General features: G+C 46.0%; 1 long non-coding RNA gene across 1 annotated transcript; it reads left to right on the top strand.

Annotated features, from left to right (window-relative positions):
• The first annotated feature begins 419 nt into the window (after positions 1 to 419).
• LOC125425195 lies at positions 420 to 1851 on the top strand. The gene is made up of 2 exons (XR_007243326.1): positions 420 to 624; positions 1741 to 1851. It is a non-coding gene; the product is annotated as an uncharacterized LOC125425195 (long non-coding RNA).
• The last annotated feature ends 18634 nt before the right edge of the window (positions 1852 to 20485 follow it).

Genomic DNA, 20485 nt, shown 5'->3' with positions numbered 1-20485 from the left:
CCCCAAAGATAAAAAGAGGAAAAGAAAAAGGAGAGGGAAAGGGAAAGGGATAGAGGGGGGAAAGAGGAAACACATAGAAAACAATATTTTATGATGCTCTTTATGAACATCATTCATATTTTTTCCTCTTATCTTAACTGGATAAAAGACTTCTTCCAAGAGCTAGTGCTGCCCTTTTATGGTGCAGCTAACACATTCCATCACTTTAAACAGTTTACAGAAGATTGGTACCAACTATAAATTACAGTATCTTCATATCTGATTTACTTTGTAAACTATGATCTATTTCTTTTAATATAATTATCTTAATTCATACATCACTACATCATAGTTAGCCTTTTAATAATCAACTGGGTAGATATTAACCTTTAGTTCTTTAGTTATAAAATTTGTCCAGAGTTGCCAGTTAGCAACATAGGTTTCAGCCAGGATTGTCCGTGTTTGGTATAAATTCTTGTCCATAATATAAAAGTATTGAACTTTTATCTTCCACTCTTCAAGAGTTGGTATGCGGTCCATCTTCCAGATCTTTGCTAGGACCACTCTCGCTGCTACAAGTAAATGAGTCATTAAATATGCATGTTTTTTCACAACAGGTTCATTCGACAGTGCTGGACCCAGAAGGTAAGTCAACAACTCCTTTTTAAATTTTCTCCCTATGTAGATTTTTCAATCTTATAGAATCATGGTTCAATACTGTTTTATTTTGTTGCTAAGGGTCCACCATTTACCTAGACTGGTCTCCGGCCTCAGGAACACCCTTCCTCCAGTTGTCTGGTCTAAGTGGACCTGGGTGAGTTCCGCAGGGCCTGTAAGACTGTGTTGTTCCACCGGGCCTTTGGAGTGTCCAGCTGCTGACATGGTGCCCCCTTACTGCCCTGCCCCTAGGGCAGTTACATCAGGGTCCCCTCATATTGAGGGGTCCTGCCATCCCCCCCATGGGGGTAGGTTTTAAATTGGGGTCGGACGCCTTTTATCTCTAGGGGGAAGTATTTGATATTAGGTATCGGGCACCACCTATACCTATACTTGTGCTTTTACTCATTTCACATTTTAAATGTTAATGTGTAGTTAGTTTCGCTGCTTTTATAAGTTTTAGTTTATTTATGATATTTTATGATTGTATCCATTATATGTTGTGCGCCGCCCAGAGCCCTTCGGGGACGGGGCGGGATAGAAATTTGAAACATAAATAAATAAATAAATAAATAAATAAATAAATAAATAAATAAATGTGCCGATCTCTTTATGGCATTTCCAACACTTGGGTGGATATTTATTACTTATTTTGGAAAGCGTTAATGGGGTTAAGTAATTTCTATGGAACATTCTTAGTTGGTGTTCTCTAATATCTGCATTCAGTGAGTATTGGTATATACTTCTCCAAAATCTCTCCCAATCATTAAACATTATTACTTTGCCATGATTTTGAGCCCATTTGACCATGCAAGATTTAACAATTTCAGTCTCGGTTTTCTGTTCCAAAAGTAATCTATATATGTTACTTATTATCTTTTGGTCTCTTCCCAAAAATATTTTATCTAGGGTTGTCAGATCTCCATTAATGCCCCAGTTTTCTTTATCATATTTCCAGCAACTATTTAGTTGTGTGTAGGTATACCAGTGGCGTGGTATGTTTCCTATTAGGACCTGATCTCTTGTTTTTAATTCCACCATATTACTGTTCAGTTCAGTAGTGTCTTTATAAGTAAGCCAATTTGTTTTATTGTTTCTGTCTAGGATTTGAAGACTTTCCATCCTTGAGAGCCATGGTGCAATTTTTTTGTAAAATATGTTTCTATATTTGATCCATATATTCAATAAAGCTTTCCTGATGAGATGTTGATTAAATAGTTTGTCTCCAAATCTTTTATTTTGGTGCATGGGCCAGAGGTAACTATGCCAACCTTTTTGCATGTTTAGACTTCCGATGTTAAGTATGGTTTGGTCATTTAGATTGATCCAAGTTCTTATCCATGCCAAAGCTGCGGCATCGTGATACACTTGCAGATCTGGGAGTGTGTATCCCCCTCTCTCTCTGGCATCTATTAATGTCCTGTATTGAAATCTAGGTTTTTTCCCATTCCATATGAATTTTCTGATGTCTGTCTCCCATTGTCTAAAAATTTTTTGTGTAGTGATCAAGGGAAGGTTCTGGAACAGGAACATCATTTTGGGCAAAATGACCATTTTTATTAGGGATATTCTACCCATTAAGGAGAAATTCATATGCTGCCATCTAGTTAGTTTTTGTTTGTTTTCTGCCCAGACCTGATCGTAGTTATTTCTAATGATATTCTTATTGTTGTTCTCAATTAGTATCCCCTAATATCTTATTTTTTTTCCACTCTAAAGTGAGTAATTTCTTCTATCTCTTTTATGTCTTGTTTACTTAAGTTTTGGGTTAGCATTTTTGTCTTGGTGTTATTTAGTTTAAACCCTGAAATTTTGCCATATTGTGAAATTACTTCCATTAGGGGTTGTATGTTTTCCAGTGGGTTTTCTAGAAAGCAGGCTACATCATCTGCATACGCTTTTGTTTTGTATTTAATACCTCTATATCTGATTCCTTGGATTCTAGAGTCCATGTTTATTTGTTTCAGGAGAGGCTCTATTGTTAAAATAAACTTGCCTTGACCCTCTACCTATTTCAAATTGTTCAGGTTTTTTCATTATTTATTTTTAGTTTAGCTGTTTGTTTTGTGTATATATTTCTGATGCCCTCATAGAAGTTACCTGTTATTCCTACCTGAATTAATGTTGTTAATAGGAAGTCCCAATTCACCCAATCAAAAGCCTTTTCGGCAAATAATTGCTAAAGGTGTTTGGGGTTTCATGTTGCCATATTCTATTATATTCGGGACAGTTCTTATATTTTGGCTCAGGGATCTTCCTGGTAGGAAGCCTGTTTGGTCCTTGCTAATATATTTGTTTAATATATTTTTAAGCCTATCTGCTAAAATTAAAGTGTATATTTTATAATCAATGTTCAACAGGGATATTGGCCGGTAGTCTTTAGGTTCCGGAGTATGTTCTTTAATTTTAGGTATCAATGAAATTTGAATTTCTTGCCAAGCTTTGAGTAGCAATGGACATCTCTAAGGTTTTTTGTGGACAGATAGAACCACTCGCCCACCTGCAAGGGGAAGTCAGAGTGATGCCGATCTGCCTGCTGTTTCTGAGATTCTTGTGCTTGAGTGAGAGCAGTTGTCACCGACTTCCAGCCCTCCGTCAATGTTTGAATCCAGGAACTAAACTCCGGAGGGTGGAGCGGCTCTTCGATGAGAAGGGGGAATGGGGGGAACACTTGCCCCATAACCACTTCAAAAGGAGACTTGCCGGTAGTACTGTGCAAGGCATTATTATAAGCATATTTGGCAAAGGGCAACAATTCTACCCAATTATCCTGATGATAGTTGGTGTAGCAACGTAGGTACTGCTCCAATGTTCTGTTGGTCTGTTTCGACTGACCGTCGCTTTGCAAGTGGTGCGGGGCGGCGACTACCGAAGTGGTCCCTAACAAGCTCAAAAAGGCCTTCCAGAACTTAGAGACAAACTGGGGCCCACGGTTTGAAATTACTTTGAGCGGAGCGGAATGCAAACGGTAGATGTGCTGCAGGAACAGTTTGGCTAGCTTCGGAGCAGACGGAATAGTGGAACAAGGAATAAAATGCACCTGTTTAGAAAATAAGTCCACCACTACCCATAGTACGGTGTTGCCATGGCTTTCAGGGAGATCTGTAATAAAGTCCATGGAAATAACCTGCCAAGGTTGAGATGCCAACTGAATTGGTTGCAATAACCCAACTTGCCCACAATGCCCACGATGGGCTTTGCTTCAGCACAGACAGGACAGTCCTCCCTTCAGCACAGACAGGACATATGCCTCAATGTCTTTGCGCATGGTGCGCCACCAGAATTGCCGGCGCAGGAGATGGAGCGTTTTTAAGAAACCGAAATGTCCCGCCTGCTTGGCATCATGACCAGCCAGCAAAACTTCCTTATGGAGCGAAGGAGGGACAAACCAACATTCTCCCCTGTGCCAAACCCCTTCCTTGAGACGAAGCAACATGTCAGCATCCTCCGGAGGAACAGGCTGCCATCCCGCCTCTTGCAAGCATAGCAAAAAGGGTGTGACTATATTGGGGCCACAATGGGTGGAAGGTATCACAGTGGGCGGATCAGCCTTTGCTTGAGATCTAGTCACGGCCAACCCCAACTATGTTGGAGACAAGATGGTGTGTGGCACAGATCGCAGAGATGGCTCCGCCCCCTTGGGAAGGCGGGACAGGGCGTCCGCTAACTTGTTACTGTTCCCTGGGAAAAAATGGACGGTGAAATTGAACCTAGAGAAGAAATCCGCCCAGCGCAATTGGTTGGCGGACATTTTGGTTGGGGTCGACAATGCTGAGAGGTTCTTATGATCCGACCAGACTTGGAAAGGGTGAAGCGCCCCTTCCAACCAATGTCTCCAAGTGCTAAGGGCTTCTTTAATAGTAGCGGTCTCTTTATCGCCCACAGTCCAATTCCAATTCGAGGACCCACATTGACAGTTTTTTAGACAAATAAGCACATGGTGTGAGTTTTATTATCTTTATTTTTTCTGCAACAGGGCTGCTTCTAAAGCCCTCCCAACTGTCCTGAAGCATCCACATGAACCAACAAAGGGAAGAGGCGAGGTCCAGGGTGCCTCTGCGGGGGGCCACGGGCTCGGTGGTGAAAAGTCCGTTTTCAATTGTTGAAACGAAGAGTTGGCAGGAGGGGAAACCAATGCAAGGGGTTCCTGGTTTTAGAAGCCTATGGCACGCTGTAATCTCTTTGGTGAGCAGGAGATCAGTGCGAGAGGCAAAGCCAGCTCCTGCAAAATTGGGGAATAAAGTCACAGTAGAAATTGGCAAAGCTTCTAAAATGATTGCAGTTCCCGGCGTAGTGGGCACTCTGCTGAATTGACAACAGCCAAAACTTCTTATTCGATCCATTTTCAAGCCTTCCTAGCCGTGAGATCCTGGATATCCTAAATAATCCATTTTAGCTGGATGGAAAGCGCGATTTGGAAAGTTTAACAAATAAGGAGTTGTCAAGGAGACGCTGCAATACAGTTCTAACTATATATTGATGTGCTCCTCCTCTGTTTATAGCTATAGTATATGAGAACATCATCTAAATATACGGCATTTTAACTCCTTTAAATAATAGATCTTGGCAGAACTTCATTGATAAGTGACATGAAAGCCCCCGGAGCTCCCGCTTAACCCTGAGAAGGGCATTACAAGATATTCATATTGGCCAAACTTAGTATTTTTTGAAAGTAGTGGGGAGATGTTCATAGCCGGCCATGCTATGCATATCCCGATAATAGGCTTCTCTCAAATCCAGTTTTGTAAAGATACGCCCAGATCCCAGCGCATCCAAAAGATCCTTGATGAGGGGCAAGGGATATTTGTTGGAAACTGAAACAGCGTTTAAACCTCTATAGTCCATACACAAACGAAGAGAACCGTCCTTTTCTTCACAAACAATACTGTGGTGCTGCATAAAAGTACTTTTGGTGGCCCTCCTAATGAAGCTTTCTCCAGAGCCAAAAGTTTTTTTGTCTAAGAAGGCTCAGCAGTTCCTTCTCTCTCGGAGGGACTCATTCGGTAAATTCTGCCTTGCTGGGCAGCTTTGGCCCCCGGAACAAGGGTGATCTTACAATCAGTGTCTCTATGGGGCGGCAGTTGATCACACTCCCCTTCCTCAAAAACCTTGGCCAAATCCCAATAGTCTTTCGGAACCCCAGGTAACTCGGGAGGGGGTGCCACCTCCATCACCGCAGAGGCGAGTGGTTCAATGGGAGGTTCACCTTCATGCATATGATCTCCACAGGGTGGATCCGTGAAATGGATTATGGGTTCGCTCCATTTGATGGTGGGCTCGTGGGTCTCTAGCCATGACATTCCTAAAACTATGGGGTGCCGAGCCACCGGAGCCAGAATGAAACAACGTCTCTCCCAATGTTCGGCACAACGAAGGAGCATGGGTTCAGTCCTGAAGTGGGCTGGGCCTTCCCCACCTAGGGGGCTCCCGTCCATTTGAGTGAACGGGATAGGCTTGACTAGAGGCACCCGGTTCAAACCCAATTGTTCAGCTACTTGGGGGCTCATGAGACAATAAGAGCAACCCTAGTCCACTAGGGCACGGGCTAAAATGTGGGTGTTCTTAACTGGGTTGGCCAGGGTAGTCATTACAGTAATGGGGGCACCCCCTTCACTCACCGCATCTGAAGCCGGGTTGATTTCGTCAGGAAGCACAGAAGAAAACCCAACAGCATCTGTAGCCTCATCTTCCACATCCAACACATCTGGGTCTTCCTCCATTAAGGCTTGAGATGCTCCCTGGGGGGCTTTACCTCCCGATTTGCGTGGAGGTTTGGCAGCTGGTTTGCATGTTGAACCCGCTCCTGTTGGCTTGGTTTTCTTCGGGCAATTGGCAGCCATGTGGCCGGCTTCCCCGCAATAGAGACAGAGACCCAGGCGTCGACGACGTTCAGAGACTGTTTCAGGGACAGACATTCCGCTGGCCGACTTCTTGGCTGGGGCACTGGGTGGCTTTGGTGGCTGGGTTTTGGCTGATGCACTGCCGGAGCGTAGAAGGTGCGTTGCGATCTGGCCTCCCACTTCAATCCATCCAGCCACCGTGCGCGGTTCTTGATGCAAAAAAAGCCCATTCATGGATTTTGGGATCAATGCCTTCGAAGAAATACTCGCATTTCATACGATCAGGCCAATCAGTAATCTTGCTGGCAGCTGCACGGAACTGACGAGCATATTCCGCGAAGGGACGGTTACCCTGTCTGATGGTTTTAAGGAGTTTCTTGGCTTTAGTGGCTGCGTCTCTATCCTCTAAGCGCAACCAAAGTCCTTGAAGTAGTGCTGCCACAGAATTTAGTTCTTCAGCGTCCTGCTCGAACAATTTGACAAACCATTCGGCAGCATCACCATCCAACACGGACCCAATGTCTCTACCTTTCTCATGCTCGGAACAGTAGAGATCATCGAATTCTTGCATGTGAGCGTCCAGTTGGAGGATGAAGTAGGCCAACTTGGACGCAGAACCATCAAAACGAGCTGGTATGCGTGGTCTCGGATAGGCATGACCGGGTACTGGAGCTGAAGGAGGCGCCGGCATCACTACGGGTGCTGGGATCGGAGCCGGTTGAGCACGTTGCTCCAGCCGCCGTGCAGCCGCTGCTGGTTGGCTGCGTAGAGGAGCAGGACCTCCGGTCTGCATTACCCGACGGGGTTCTGTGCTCTGTCTGTCACGAGCTTCCAAGTCCAGGAGTTCTCTCTCCCTGCGAGTCAGCGCTGCTCGTTGTTGTTCAAGTTCTTCGCGATCACGAAGAAGCCGTTGTTGTTCAGCCCGTTGCAGCACAGCGTCCACTTCCCCTTGATCACGAACAGCCCGGAGAGTCAGTTTTTTCCGGGACAGCTCATGCCTGGACTGCTCGGCGAGAAGATGTAACTCTCTCTCCTGTTTGTCTCGATCTTGTTGGAGTTGGCAGTAGAAAGTTTCCTTTTCCCTCTCTAACTCACCAGGGAGACGAGCCTCCTGTTGAAGATGAACATCTGGGGGAGAGTCGTGGGTGCACTGCCATTCCTGGACCCGCTGCCATCTAATGTTTTCCAGGTCCTTGGATTGATTTTCACGTCAGAACCCGAGAACTTCACGGCCAAGCGGCTCTTCCTCTCCCACATCTCCAGATGAGTCAGAGGGATCCTCAGGTTCCTCCGTTCCCAGGTCATCAGGAAACGTCAGTTTGAGTCAAGATCCATGCCGCGGCTCTTCCAACTCACGCTCTTGAACCGTAGCCATTAACTCAGCTCTGTCACCTGGTTGGGGAGCAGTGAACTCCAAGGATTCACGGATAGGCATAGCGTGGTTGGCGATCTTAGGCCTCGCTCTGGTGCTCTGCCAATACTCCACAGGAGGGTGGTCCTCCAGATAACGATCCAGGAAACATTCCAACGATTCACCAGCCATCCCCTGAATTGTTGATAATCCAATTTCCTTGGTAACCTTGCGCATTACTGGTTTGTAATCCACATGTTGGCGGGTGGTAATGTATCTCTCAGGTGGGGCACGATCCATACACATCCCACCACCAAGATCCACTATCTCCCGTCGCGCCCCAAGGCATTTGGATGATACGGTGCGATGGGCCACCAGGGTAGCTTGGTCCACTTGTTCCTGCAGTTGCAGGAAAGCCAGGCTGCAACTAAGCTGAGGTCTGGAAAGGGAGACCAAGGAGATAGACTCTGAGGAATCCCTAGGGACAGTGGACTCAGGGCGAATCGAACCAGAACCTTCTTTGGGGGTTACCGGCTCTTCCTCGTATTCCGAATTCATCCGTCCCTTGAATCCCAACTTCTGCATGTCGGAGACACCAGAGTTCAATCAGGAGGAAATTAATAGAAGAAGAAGGTGAGATTTCGCATAATGTAAGGAATCAGTACAGTCCAGACCAATAGTAACCGTAACAGTTCATTTATTGGTAGGCAATCATGATCTTCTACAGACAATGCGAAATCTGACCAAACTCCCCCCCCCCCAGCCTCTGCTTTTACGGGCGAAACCTTTCCCGCGAAAATCCCATTCCAAAACAACCCAGCTTTCCCATCCCGCCGTTCCCACCAAGATAGAGATTCACACAGAACAGAAGCCAAAGATGGCAAGCACACAGCAATGTTGAGACAGAGATAAAGACTGAGCTGGGCACAACGCCCGGAAGAAGGAATGTAGACTCAAGGTTAACTTCGGGCTTGTTAAGAAACCGAAGCAACCTTACAACCCCCTCCTTTCTTTCCTCCGGTTTCCCGTGCTCCCCACGACTGGGAACACTCACCCGTCCACTTTAGGCTTAGGCAAACTCCGTTGGGTCACCTCTTTCCTCAGGCGTCCTTTTGCGGTGCCGTCTCGGGACGCGGCAGAGAAAAAAACTGAAAAGAAGCGATCAAGCGCAGCCTTTCTTTCGCCAGTCACTCCGCTCCTGCCGCTGCCCCCATTAATCACCCAGATGAAGGTTTGAATCTTCTCTTTTCTATTTGCCTTTAAAGTTGGTCCTTTCTTCTTTCTTGTGGCTCTTGGACCTTTATTATAATTCTGAGTTTACTCACGTATTTCTAGTTGCGGTTGAGGTGGCGCTGCCTTGTTCCATAGAGGTCGCCCCTTCTTTGATGTAAAGAGCGTAAGGTTGCGACCCAAATCGTTGCTAACATCTTCCGTTCTTGTTGGTTTGTTTCTCCTCTGCTTTCCCCAAGGAGAAAATTCCCCCCAACCTTGAGGGTATTACAGTAGGGTCTCGATTATTTGGAGCTTCTCCAAGAGACGTCCGTCAGCCACCATTCCTCAACTGGAAGTCAGGAATTATACAATTTTTAATTATCCAAGTTTTAACACCTCCCGCACAAGTTGCACATGCGAGACTTCATCTTGGGAGTAGATAAGTACATCATCTAAATATACCACTACCCCTTTAAATAAAAGATCTTGCAACACATTATTTATGAGTCTCAAGAATACCCCCGGGGCACCGCTTAACCCAAAGGGCATGACTTGGTACTCAATTGACCATAGCAGGTGTTAAAGACAGTCAAATGTTCACAACCTTCAATGATGCTTACTTGGTAATAAGCTTCTCTCAAGTCCAGTTTAGTGAAAATCCGCCCCATCCCCAGAAGGGTCAAAAGGTCCTTTATAAGGGAAAGGGGCAGAAGTGGGATGCAGCCTATTTGCACCTATTCAGTAGAACTGGTTACTAAAATTTTCTCAGTTCGGAGAACCGGTTATGAATGATTAACTCCACTAGGGACAAGGGGGTAATCTCTGTCCCTGGGTGCAACAAATCTTGTCAAGTGGGGAATGCAAAATCACCCCCCAGGGCCCCCTGCGGCCCCCCTGCCCTCCATGGCACTCCCCACGTGTGTATGAACTGTATGAAAAAATACAATATATAGTAATTCTTTTTTGTTGTTGTTCATTGGTATAAAGGTTGGGAAAGAATTATAGGTAAAGATTTTTCATTTTCTTTTTCCCCCTTGAAATTTATATTGGAAAGAGAGGAGTTTAAACTACTCTTTTATAAATGCAATAATTAACAGATCACTGATCCTGAATCAGCAGTTTTCTTTTGCATAAAATAGATCTCATACTTCTTCAGCATTTCTAGTGTGTTCTTATGCGCTTTGTGGGGAAGGTGCACCTTAATCTCTGTCTTTGTCCACATGACAGAGTATGTACAATATGCCCTCCCATCTCTTTGTGAGCTGCACATCACTAAATGGTGTTCGCGACAGGCCTTGGGGTTTGCCTCTACCCTACCCTACCCTACCTTCTCCTACCCTCCCCAGCCTGCCTGCTAACTGGTACCTGCAAATCATTTCCCTCTCTCTCTCTGGCATATCATGCTGATGGTGCAAACCTACTGGACAGCTGTTGTGCCATTTGCTTTTCCCCTGCCTTCAAAGCAATCAGGAGCCATGCTCACCTAGCATGGTATGGTTCTCCCCAAGCCAGGGAGATGGTGCTGCACATGGCAGGGAGTGGGTAATCCTGAGCTGCAAGACCTGCTGGGCTTCTACCTCTGCCAGGCACAGACTCCCCCCCCCCATTCCTCAGCTTCCCCATCTGCTGCTGCTGCCTGGGAAATCAAGTAGGAGCAAGAACAGCAGAGTGGAAGGCTGCCACCCTCTTTGGAATGTCAGCTGTTGTTCTGTTTGGACCAGGAACATTCCTGGATTTCTGGGTCAGATGCTTGGTCATCTTTTCCCAGCTTTCCATTTCCAGAATATTCTGCCCTCCTCCACTCCCCCCACCTCTGAGCAAGTCCTTCTGACTGCCACCTCAGCAAAAACATGGAATGGGAAATGCGTCCTTTAGCCTTTGTGGTAATTGGGGGCTGAACTGGCCAAGGAGGAATGTGAAGAAGCCTCTGAAGTGCATGAGACAGACCAGCTTTCAAAACAAGGTGTGCAACGGGAACATGAGCTTGTCCAGCCTGGAACCACCATATTATTATATGGCTTATATGGTTGATAAGCCACCCACAGTGCCCTGCCCAGCTCTGTCTTCCTGAGGCCAGGGTGGCAACTCAGGGAGTTGGCAGAAATGCAGGCATTTTTGCAATGCTCCCTGCTAGAGGAGTGGCAGCTTTATCTGGGCTGGATCATTCTGAACACTGTGCTGGAGAGACCGAGAAAGTACCAGGTGCTGAGATGTAGTTCACTGCAAAATAAAGCCCTTCGCAGTGTTTCTGGTGGTGAAAAACAAAAGCAAAGCACAGTAAAGGACCCAAGACCCCAGAGTACAGGAGACCCAGGAAGAGCAGAATACGTGGCTCAATAAACACACTAAATGTTTACTCTGCCCATCTTGCTCAAGTCCAGTGGAAGAGCTGCAACAGGGATGAGAGAGCGAGAGCTGTAGAACATAGCTGCTGCCCCTGGTGAATGGCACTGCCCCCCCTCTGCCCACAGTTCCTGTGATAAATGTTTGGATATTGGCAGGGTGTGGAGTGGACCAGTCTCGGGTTCTCAGGAGTCCTTCTTTGCATTCTGTGGTGAAACTGAGAGATTCTTTCACTGATACCATCCCAGGCCTCCCACGGAATTCAGCTGGACTCCATCTGCCATTTCAGGCCCTGGGGGAACAGGCTACAAGACTGGAGTCTGCTCAGTTGGTGGGACTCTACAAATGTGTATCTCAAGAGCTCTTTCACATGTCACAGGCTGCTGTCAGAAGAATATGTTGTGAACTGATCACAAGAACCAATTTCAAGAGTAATTGTACATGCTCATAGACAGACTCTTTCAGATCAGAAACATACAGAGAAATCAAAACAGTAAGCCTCTGCTCAATAATTGCAAACATTTTTTCTATTAGCAATTCTAGGTGCCAGAAAATGGCTGCTGGTGATAGGTGGCAGCTGCAAAAAGTGGTTTTTACTTGTGAAAACGAATACACTCAAACTGCCTGGTTGCAGAGCGACCCTGACCAATAGCAGAGAACTGGACATCTGCCAACCTGGCATTGGCCAAGCCCTCCTGGAGCCTGTACATGTACAGAAATATAACGGTGCAGGAGAACACTTCTCCAGAGCTCTGGCTTAATGGTATACAAACTACCCTCCAAGGCAACTGACAGGGCATCCGAAGCAGAGTTATATCCTCTCAACTCCATTGGAGGGCTTTAAAAAGTATAACTGCTTAGGATGGCATTGGCAGACTACTGTGCCTTTTGTTTTGTTTTCTTTTTTTGTTTACTGAAACCAGGTTACCTGGTAGCTAAAAATATCATTGTCATCTGTTACTTGCTTTGCCCTTGGAGAGGAAGGATGTGCATGTGTCTCCCCCTTTACAGGACTTGCTAGATTGTATGTAGCAAAGGATGAGAAACTACCCAAGATGCCTGCAGGTGTGTGGGGGAAGGTGGCTGTTTGCATGCTGGCACACACCACTGATCATAAGGAGACAAGGCAGACAGAGGTGGTGCCTCAAAAGGTCTGGTGTGATTTCAGAGAAGGAGCAAAGATGGGAGGGGAAGGATAATGAGGGAAACCTTAATTAGAAAGGGTTTAGCAGGCATGAATTTTGCTTGGTCTGCCTGCAGCAGGAGGTTTGCCTGACAGCTGCAGAAATGATTTATTACATGCTTGCTAGATTTGCCCACTAAGTAGGTAAATAAAATGTGCATGCTGTCCCATTAATGCAGACAATCAAAAGACGTGACCTGATTTCTTGTTTTGCTACAATGTTGTTCTTGCTAGCCCAGGCAGCACTGCCTCCATTTCCCTACTCCCACCTCAGACCCAGAAATACACCTTTTTTGGGGAAAAAACATAATTTAATCTGACCTCAAAAACAAGAACCCCCTCCTGCAAAATCAACCTGTTCCAACCAGCTTTTCTGCACAAGTCATTTAAAACATTTCCTGCCACCAAATGCTACATTTTTGTTGGTATTCAGCACATCCTCCCCACTCTCCAAATTTGGTTCCTGAAACATTTCCTGCTTACTTTTCCAGCATTGTTTTTACAGACACGTTTACTGCAGTTTTACTCACACCATCTCCAAGTCAGCTTCCATTTAGCATGTGATCATATTGATTAGTCATTTATTTCTCTGCCCCACCAAACTGTCTGGAAAGCATGTGGGCCCAAGATGCAGGCTGCCTACTGCCATTGGTGGAATGTTTTATTTGTTTATTTATTTATTGTTTAAATTTCATAGACCTCCTAATCCTCGAAGGGCTCTAGGCGGTTTACAGAAAAATATCAATTCAATTCAATAACAACAATTAAAATACAGGGGTGCTGTGTGGTTTCCGGGCTGTATGGCCGTGTTCTAGCAGCATTCTCTCCTGATGTTTCACCTGCATCTGTGGCTGGCATCTTCAGAGGATCTGATGTTGGGAAAGCAAGTGGAGTATATATCTGTTGGAGTGTCCAGGGTGGGTGGAGAAACCTTGTCTGTGAGTAACAAAGAAGGCAACCAGGTCAAAAGTTGAGGGCATCTGAATAGAAGTATCCCAGTCTTGTGCACTCATCTTTTGGCTGGTATTGATATGAAGAACTAATAACTCCCTGTCTAAGTTTGCAAATTCTTTGCGGGTCGTGTGGATTCTCTCACGTAAAAGCATACGTTCTAAGCGGTTATAGATGCGGTGAGCCTGTGGTGCTTTGAAAGTCCTTTTGGCTGCAAGAAATGATGGGATAGTACCTGTGTCTCTGCAGCGTAGAAGAAAGGTTAGAGAACACAGTAAGTGTGCTTTCCTGAGCTGTAGTTTTTCCAATTTCCGTGTGTCTTGGAACAATTTCTCCCCATAGAGATGTTCAATGTATTGTCGAAGGCTTTCACGGCCGGAATCACTGGGGTGCTGTGTGGTTTCCGGGCTGTATGGCCGTGTTCTAGCAGCATTCTCTCCTGACGTTTTACCTGCATCTGTGGCTGAAAGCCTTCAACAATAAATTAAAATACAGTTAAAACCCCATTAAAACTCAAGCAGCACATCAAATCCTAAAACAGCCAGCTGAAACCCATAGTTCTGGCACCTGAACCTGAGAGGGGAACGACATCCAAGATGGCAGAGAAATATGCTGTATCAGGATGGTAACAAACGGCAGGAGGCTTATAACGGGGCAGCCAATCCGCGGCCGGCCTCTCCAAAGGGCTGGTGGAACAGTTCAGTTTTACAGGCCCTGCGGAACTCACCATGTTACCACAGGGCCTGAATAGCTGGTGGAAGAGCATTCCACCAGCCAGGGGCCAGGGCCATAAAGGCCCTGGCCTGGGTAGAGGCCAGCCGCATCATTGAGGGGCCAGGGATTTCCAGTAACTCTGCCACTGCCAAACGCAGCGGCCTATTTGGGACATATGTGGTCCTGCAGATATGTGGGCCCCAGGCCGTGAAGGGCCTTAAAGGTTAATACCAACACCTTGAAGATGACTTGGAATTCTACCGGAAGCCAGTGCAGACGACGCAATACAGGGATAATATGATCTTGAAAGGAAGCCCCTGTAAGCAACTGAGCTGCTGCATTCTGGACCAGTTTTAACTTCCTGGCCAATCTCAAGGGGAAGCCTGCATAGAGCAAGTTTCAGTAGTCCAATCTTGAGGTGACAGCTGCATAGATCACAATGGCTAGGTCATCCCAGGAGAGATAGGAGGCCAGCCACCGGGACTGGCAAAGGTGGAAAACAGCCACCTTAGTAACATGGGCCACCTGGTTCTCCATTGATAGGGAAGAGTCCAGGCGGATCCACAGGCTGAACACCAGTGTTGTTGGGGCCAATGCAATCCCTTCCAAAACTGGTGGCTGAAAATCCCTGGGCCTCTCACCACGACCTCCCTCTTCGCTGGATTGAGTTTTAACCTGCTCTGCTTCAACCAACCAGCAACCGACTCCAAACAATGCTGGAGAGTCACAGGGGCACAGGCCACCCCCCTCTCCATCAACAGAATGAGCTGGATGTCATCAGTATATTGATGGTAACCAAGGCCAAAGCTCAGTACCAGTTGAGCAAGGGGTCACATGTAGATATTAAATAAGAGTGGGGATAACAAGGCCCCCTGGGGTACCCCACAATGAAGTGTGCACCTTTGAGAGGCCTTGTCCCCGCACCACACCTGCTGACCCCTATCCCGAAGAAACGAGGCAATCCATTTTATTTATTTATTTATTATATTTATATACCACCCTCCCCCGGAGGGCTCAGGGTGGTGAACAACAGAACATATAAATAGAGCACAAAATAAAATCAATAATATCAAAGTTAATTAGATAATCATTAAATAAATGGCTCTATACATTGAAGGACTGTGCCCCGCACCCCGGACACAGCCAGGCAGTTGGTCAAAAGGTCATGATCAACCACATCAAATGCTGCAGTGAGATTGAGTAACACTAGCAGTGCCGATCTGCCTTGGTCAAGCTGCATGCAAAGTGTATCTGTGACAGCAACAAGGACGGTCTCTGTCCCATGCCCAGCATGGAAGCCAGACTGGAAGGGATCAAGTACTGATGTGTCTCCAGAAAGCCCTGAAGCTGCTCCAACACCACTCTCTCAATTACCTTCCCCAGAATCAAAAAGATTCGAGGTGGGGCAGTAATTGGCCAGATCACTAGGATCTAAGGATGGTCTTTTCAGAAGTGGGTGGACCACTGCCTCCTTCAACCCACCCAGAAACACTCCTTGCTCAAGGGAGTCATTGATGATATTCAACAGGTGGAATCGTAACTCCGCCTGGCACACTTTTATTAGCCAGGAGGGACATGAATCCAGAGAACAGGTTGTATGTCTAACAGCAGCCAGGACCCTGTCAACATTGGACTCAGCAAGCAGGGAAAACCAGTCTATACAAGGACCTGAAGACGGCAACGGAGCCTCAAGTTCACAAACTGTATCAAAAGTGCCCGGAAGGTTCCAGCAGAGTGATGCGACTTTGTCCGCAAAAAAGGTCATAAAAGCCTCACAGCCAATAGCCAATGGGGAATTTGTGGAACACTCAACCAATGAGGTGAGGGACCGAACAATCCAAAATAGTTGTGCTGGGCAAGAGCTAGCAGACGCAAGAGAGGACGAGAAATGTTCCCTCTTCGCCCTCTTCGTCACCAACTCATAGACTTTCATAAATGTCCTATAAGTTGTATGCGCAGCCTCGCCACGAGACTTCCTCCAAACTCACTCTAGCCATCTGAATTCCCACTTCATTTTGCACAGCTCCTTGGTATACCAAGAAGCCTGCTGTGAATGGGGACACAGAGGACGTCGGGGAGCAATCCTCTCGATAGCATCAGAGAGCCTGGAATTCCAGTCCCCTACCCGCTCATTGAGGGTGCCAGGGGGCTCAGGGTCCTGCAGAGCATTCAGGAATCTGATAGGCTCCATACGTCTCCACGGGTGGACATAAATCAGTCCATCACCTAGACAGGGTTGGTGCAAGGCAAAATGGTAGGACCATGGCACTCTGCTAGCAGAGGATACAACCATATCCACTCCTGACCCAAAGACCAAATCCAAGGTGTGGCCAGCCCCATGGGTGGTGCCAGAATGTAACAAGGAGAGGCCTAGCATTGCCATGGATGACACTAGGTCCGCCGCCACTGATTTAAGTCCAAATCCAAATCCAAAACCTTTATTAGGCATAAAACCAGTGCCAAGAATTTCAAATACGATAAAAAGATCATTATTGTTCAACTTGCAGTACACAGAGTAAAAATCTAGCAACAACTTCTGAGATTTCAACATTAGAATTATTTAGAAGCTTAGCCATTTTTCTTTTATCAGAAAGGAGCATAAATCCTGTTGGTAACACAGTTCTCAAATCGGGTCTGATGTTGTTGTATTTTGAACAATGAAGCAAAACATGAGAAAGTGTATCAGTTGTATCAGGACAAAATCGACAGCAACGCTCATTTTGTGGAATACCAGAGAAGTGACCTTGAAGATGTACTGATGGAAAAGAGTTACACCTTGCTCTAGTCATGACCTATCTGCAATTGTAATTAATAAGTTGTTGCAGGTATATAGCAGGGCTAGATTTCTGAGGGATAATCCCAAAGAATATTGGAGAGCAAGAGCTTTGCGCTTTGCTCAGGAGAAATTGGTACTGATTTAAGTCATGGACCTGCTCACAGCTGTAACAGTCTTTTACATGTAATGCTACTTGTAACAGGGTGCTTATATTCTGGGCGAGGGAGAGATATTATCCCACCACTAGCCACCAATTGTAACGGGATGTGTGTGGCCTGCAATCAAGGTTCCCACTAAACTGACCAGTGGGGTTTCCTTGGCCACCCAAAATATCCCAGGTTAGTGTTCAGGGATCTTCTTTTTACTCTGCTGCCATCATTAAAGAGAAGGAACTAGGAATCCCAAAACTGCTGCTGGCTGCCAAATATAATAAAGGATCCCACCTCACATTCAGTCTTGGTCTGAGAGGAATGTCCTTCAGAGTCCCATATACAAAAATGGAGGGAACTCAAAATTGGCTGGGATTCTAGTCTCACAGTCTCTTCAACCGCTCACACACAAACGCAGACTGGCATGAGGGTAACTTGAACACAATGAATGAAATTTATTTTGAAAACAAAAGAAAGGCTTCTTAAACTGGCTCAGAGAAGTACTAACGCTTGATGGTTTCAGAGAGGTTCTTTTCACTCAAAAATTACAGAGCTTCAGATGTTACTTAGGTTTCACACACACACACACACACGCGCGCGCGCGCGCAGGTGTCTCTTCAGAAACGATTCTGCTTTAGATCTACTGAAATTTCTTCACAGACAGACACTAGTCCTTTTGAATCCATGACCCACTGAATACACACGCACACAGCCTATGCCCTGTGAGATTCAGGCACACGTAGCCTCCCTTTCCCACACTAATCCCAATTTGGCTTCACTGCCTCTGGATCGGGCTTTTTCCAGACTGGTGTTGCATAGGGGTAGGGCAGACTCTAGGTCTGGACAGTATTCACTGTCAAGTCACTGACTGGCGTGTCACTTTGCACCAAACTCAGGGCCTCCTTTCTCTGACAAGCCTCCTCAGCTTGTAGAATGACTGGACTTCTGTCAGCTAACTTGGCTGAGACAGAATCCTTCAGCTTCAGACCTGACAGACCACTCTCTGCCAAACTGTGGCTCTTCCTGAATCTCTCTATCAGAATCTCTTCAGAGAGAGTGTCACTACTGACAGGGTCTGCTCTGTCTATTTATACTGCTCACACTCTGGCTCCCCCTATCCCTAGCCATAGGCAACTGTGCCTTTCTCGACCAATCAAATGGAGTCTTTTGTATAGTGGAGCCTGCTGCCTTAACTCTGGCTGTTACTAATGCCTTTTCATTAGGCCTTTTACACACACCAGCCCTTCAGTGTGGGACAAGTCCATTACACTACTCCTCCCCCTTTCCTATTTGATCTGTTTCTCTGAAATAGATTATACCATTCCATTCTTATGTTCCAATCATGAGACTCATCCCACCAGTTTCAGTGATACCTATAATATCATATTTCTTTTGCTGTATTAAGAGTTCAAGTTCATCTTGTTTATTTCCCATACTCTGTGCATTGGTGTAGAGACATCAGAGGTCATGGTGCGTTTCCTCTGACTGCTTCTTTAAGGTCCCCCCCCCCCGCCCCGCTGTTGCCTTCTTGACCTATTTGCTCAGTTCTCTCTATAACCTTTGGACTACCATCTGTAACGAACCAGTAAAGTCCAGTCAAAAGCAATCAAGTTCTTTATTGAGCTGGCATTCTTAGTCAGGGACAGGCAATGCGAGAACTAACCCCCAGATCTCAAACAGCCGCTTATACAGGGCATCAGAAAGACTCCCGCCAAAAGAATATAAACAAAGCAGATTTTCACACAGTATTTCACACAGGCAAGCAAGCAAGTAAAGATAACCAAAACAGTGAAATTCCCCTTCCCAGGCATTCAGCCAGGACCTGCAGCCAGGACCTCTACAAGGTTGAGCTGAAATCTTACATCATCACTATTATTTTTTGCACTCCTATCTGTTTGAATACTGCCTCCCTCCCCCATATTACTCAGTTTAAATTAATCAGATTTGTGAGCCTCCTGGCAAAGATGTTTCTTCCTACAGGCGTGAGGTGCAACCCATCCCTTGCCAGCAGTGCCTCTTCATGAAACCACAGACTATGGTCCAAGAACCCAAATTGTTTCTGGCGGCACCACTGGCAAAGCCAATTGTTCACCTCCACAATTCTTCTTTCTCTCCATGGGCCACGTCTTTCAACCGGGAGTAGAGATGAGAAGACAACTTGTACATCCAGATCCTTCAGCTTCTTTCCCAGAGCCTCAAAATCCCTTCTGATGTTCCAAAAGCTACGTCTTGCTGTGTCATTTGTCCCCACATGGATCAGCAGGAATGGGTAATGGTCAGTGGGATTAACAAGTCTCGTCCGCCTCTCAGTGACATCACAAATGTTTGCCCCAGGGAGACAGCATACCTTATCAGATCTGCAAATCATTGCTTCTGTTCCACTCAGCAGGGAGTCCCCAGCCACAACTACATGTCTCTGATATTCTGCCATTCTGTGGGCTGAACCTTCTATTGCTTGTACATTCTCTGAGGTATGGCTCAGTTGCTTCTGTGCATCTTCCTTATCCTCATCCTCGCTGAGGAGAGAACTTCAAATTGATTTTGTAGGTTTAAGCTCAAAGAATACTCCTTAAGCTCAAAGAATACTTAGATCCTCTGAAGATGCCAGCCACAGATGCAGGCGAAACGTCAGGAGAGAATGCTGCTAGAACACGGCCATACAGCCCGGAAACCACACAGCACCCAAATACTCCCTAAACCTGTAGTGGCGAACCTTTGGCACTCCAGATGTTATGGACTACAATTCCCATCAGCCCCTGCCAGCACAGCCAATTGGCCATGCTGGCAGGGGCTGATGGGAATTGTAGTCCATAACATCTGGAGTGCCAAAGGTTCACCACCACTGCCCTAAACACTCTACTTCTTTGTGTCACATTTTTCCAATTGTCCAAATCCAGCACTTGAGAGCAGCCATCTGCCTCAGAGATAGCCAATACGTTCCTCACCCAGTATTGTCAGCTCCACTGTGTTGATGAAATCTTCCTTACTCCTAATGCCTTGAAGTGTAGATACTTGCATCTCAAGAGCTGGACCTTCTCTTCTAAGAGAACAACCAACTTATACAAAGAGTGGGTTTATAAATCGAAACAATAAATAAATAAATAAATAAAATAAATGGGAAGTTCTCACAATGGAGAGATGTCAGGAGTGGTGTCCCCCAAGGATCCGTTTTGGGACCAGTGCTCTTTAACTTATTCATAAATGACCTGGAAGTAGGGGTGGGTAGTGTGGTGGCCAAGTTTGCAGATGATACCAAATTATGTAGGGTGGTGAGAACCACAAAGGATTGTGAAGAGCTCCAAGCAGACCTTGATAAATTAGGTGAGTGGG

Source organism: Sphaerodactylus townsendi, unplaced genomic scaffold, assembly GCF_021028975.2.
Source record: "Sphaerodactylus townsendi isolate TG3544 unplaced genomic scaffold, MPM_Stown_v2.3 scaffold_21, whole genome shotgun sequence".
NCBI classification, from domain to species: domain Eukaryota; kingdom Metazoa; phylum Chordata; class Lepidosauria; order Squamata; family Sphaerodactylidae; genus Sphaerodactylus; species Sphaerodactylus townsendi.
This window is presented reverse-complemented; position numbering and strand designations above follow the sequence as displayed.